Below are 3,335 nucleotides of genomic sequence, written 5' to 3' on the forward strand. Positions count from 1 at the left end.
ACAATTATGTTTTGCAAAAATCTTGTTGGTTTAATAAAAGATAGCATCTCTACTATGAGTCCTGATTTAAAATAGAAGGACATGGGGATATTTGCAAGTGATGAGATTATCTTAAATCTGGCAGGGAAACAGTGGCCCAATTTATGTTCTTTGGGTACCAGGGTCTGCTGGTAGAAGGCTAGAGCAGCAGGAAGCAGCAGAAAACTTTATTCATAAAATGTACTGCTAAAGAGTAGGTCAGGATTGATCCCAAAAGGAGCCAGTCATCTTGGATGTTCTGCTTGAACCTAGGCAAAGAGCAGATGGTGTTTTCCAGCACTGGCTTCCTCCAGGTCTAATGAAACCCACTGAAGCCTGGTCTCCACTGGTATTCATGACAAAGCATTCAAGTCTTTGTCGCACTCACATGGAGCAACAGATGGTAATTGGGAAGCAAGAAACATTAACAAGCAGTTGGGATTTTTAAGGCTGATCTGGAATAAATGAGAAAAATGAGGGGTGTAAAAAAGGAATCCTTCAGTGGGAGGTGGGAAGCTTGCATTGTTAATGCAAGAACCGACAGGAGCCTCATGTCCTAAGGGGCCGGTTACAGACACCTCAGTCAGGGTGAGCACAGTTTCGTAGATTGATGGCATTACTGTAAATTGTAGGTTACAGACGCCAGCTCCCCTTCTCCCTTTTGTATTCAATTCACTCTCTCCATTTTATACACTATTCTGTGCACAGTCTTTCACGGCATCTGATGAAATGAGCTCCAGCTCCCAAAAACTTATGCTACATAATTTAGTCAAAAAGGTACAAGTCTACCCTGTCTTCTCATTTTAGCGTTGCGACTCCATTTTTTGCACAAAGATAAAGAAGGGTCTGCAGGCAGCCTCCACACATTGGAATGGTCCTGCTTTACCACGAGCCAGCCTGAAACTTGGGGGAAAAGATCCCTGGGATTGAAAGCAAAGACAACAAATTCACATCTGGTCTTCCTCTGACTGCTACTAGTGCTTCTGAGCATTTTACAGCCCGCTTTGCTGTGCAAGGCCTCCCAGTCTGACCTCGGGGGCCAGCAGCTATCAGTGTCTTCATCTGACAGATAGTGGGGACTGCATAATGTCACTCCAATATTGCAGGCCCAAGCCCCCAAGGTTGTGTGGATAACATGTGAAGCCTTGTCTCACTCCTGTCTAGCCTCATTTCTCATCTGAGACCATAAATTCTGTTGACTTGTGTAAACTACCTGCAAGGTGCATTAGCTCAAATACTAAAACCTGAAGGTCCCCCAGTCACAGCCTATACAGCTGGCTCATGTGAGCAGGCATCAGAGCTCCCCACTGCAAAGGGTTTGTTTTGCCAGTGCAGCAGGTTAAAGCGGAGGTCTTTTTGTCAGTGTTTTGTTTGCATTTTCTCTAAACCCTAGCAAATGGCTATCAGACAGGCCTGGGGACAGGTAGGGCAGAAGTCTGGCATGGGCTTCTCAAGCTAGCTGAAGAGGACCAAGAACAGAACAAGATGCCATCCCCACCATCCTCCTACAAGGCTGAACAACAGCATGGTTTTTGCTCTCCACAGCTGGGACTTCGAAACCCTGCAGAGACCTCCCCGCAGAGTGCAGTACAAGGAAAACTCGATGCATTTCCTGAAAAAACAAGGGACCCAGGACAGCTGCCCATACAGCTTTAAACCTGAGCCAGTATAATGGCAGGAGACCCTCACTCCTAATACAAGGGCCACTTCTCGGTGCCCAGCACAACTGTAAAGCTGTACAGTGCCCTGGGGCTCAGCCTGGGTTGAGGAGCAGTGCTGCCAAGGGGAGCCATTGCTGTTACCTGGCCCATCACAGCTGCTGTACCTTTCTGTGCTCAGTTTTACAGCCACAATCCTAGGCAGCAGGAAGGTATTTTCTGCTATGAGCTTCCTGAAGGTTGGGCAAGAACTCCCTGCTCCAGGAGAACAATCTTACAGGGCATCAGTGTCCCAGCAGGTGCAAATTTAAGGTTGTTCAAGACGCAGGTTGCAAGCTACCTACAGCCTGTTGCTATAAGCCCATGGCATCTCTCTCTCCTTCCCCCTCCCCAAGTTACCCCATGATTTTTGGGGACATTAATGAAGGGACCCTCATGGGAATCAAGAAGTGCTCAGAGTGCAGGGAGCAGCGGCAACTCTTCCAGCTCCACCTTAACAAAGTTTGCATGTAAGCAAACATGTCGGAAATGGATCTGGACAGACAGATTAACGATGCCAGTTGAAGCAGGGAAGATTTATTAAGAACACGCACACTTTTCTTCCTAGCCAGAGCTGCAGACTTTAATGGATCATGCAAGATAAGTGGATTAAGACAATTGGTTTATTCTATTAGATTGCACTACAAATGCCAGCTGCGTGCTTATGGCTCTTGCAGCTTGAGGTCAGAAGAGGCTCTGGAGGGGACATTAGGGATCAAAGCCTTGAAAGCAAAGGAGATCACTAGGCACTCTCCCTTTGGGAATACTAAGGAAAAGGGCTATTGCTTTCCCCCTTTCCCCCCTCTAGGCCATGGCAGGCACCAGCGAGTGTCCTGGGCTCTACAGATTCTGCTCTCTCTCACAAGGAGGTATGACTATGTGCCATGTTGCTCAGGAAGGGGTTAAAAAGAGCCTGGGGTCTCAGTGCTTCCTGCCTCATTGCACCTGCAGCAGGTGATGTGCCTGGGAGGTACGGATAAAAGGGAAGAACCTAGTCCAACTGGGAGGGTGAGAATGACTAGGTCTCTAATTCTTGCCCAGGGAGGAAAATGTGGTGGAAACCCTCACTTCATCCCTAAGGCAAGGCAGGTCTGAAGCAGGGAGCTCAAATGGGAGTGCTATGGAGAAGGCAGAGTCTGGATGAGAGGGCTGGGCCCAGGACTGCGTGGGGGCAGTGTGCTCTCCTCCTTGGTTTTAGTACACTCTTTTGATGCTTGGATACTCTCGAAGAGTTGGGAATCGAGTGTCTGAGCCTGGAGGACCATGTCATTGGGAACTGTACTTCTGGAAGGAAACTGAAGCAGGATAATGGGGGGGACTGTGAAGTGCCACAAGCTGCAGAGGCCAAGCCTGTCCTGGGGAAATAAGGGGCAGACAAACACCTAGCGCTTCTCTTCAGCATGGAAAGGGGTGAGGGCAGGCCTGGTGCTGAGACAAGACCTCTCTGCTCAGGGAAATCTTGTCTGCCAGGGAAGAGGAGGAGCTACACAGATCTGCCTGCCCCCAACCCGACAGCTTTGCCAAGGATCCCAAATTCCTAGTGCCAACCCTGGACTGGATCACCTGAGAACACACAAGTTAGTCCTGGGGAAGCTTTTTGAGAGAATTATCCTGGCACAT

At 48.7% G+C, this 3,335-nt stretch overlaps 1 protein-coding gene across 1 annotated transcript in view; it reads right to left on the reverse strand.

Annotated features, from left to right (window-relative positions):
- LOC109302090 (cytochrome b561) overlaps window positions 1-3,335 on the reverse strand; it is a 24,904-nt gene that overhangs the window by 13,711 nt on the left and 7,858 nt on the right. The window lies entirely within an intron of this gene.

Source organism: Gavialis gangeticus, unplaced genomic scaffold (genome assembly GCF_001723915.1).
Source record: "Gavialis gangeticus isolate Ggan-Ray unplaced genomic scaffold, GavGan_comp1, whole genome shotgun sequence".
NCBI classification, from domain to species: domain Eukaryota; kingdom Metazoa; phylum Chordata; order Crocodylia; family Gavialidae; genus Gavialis; species Gavialis gangeticus.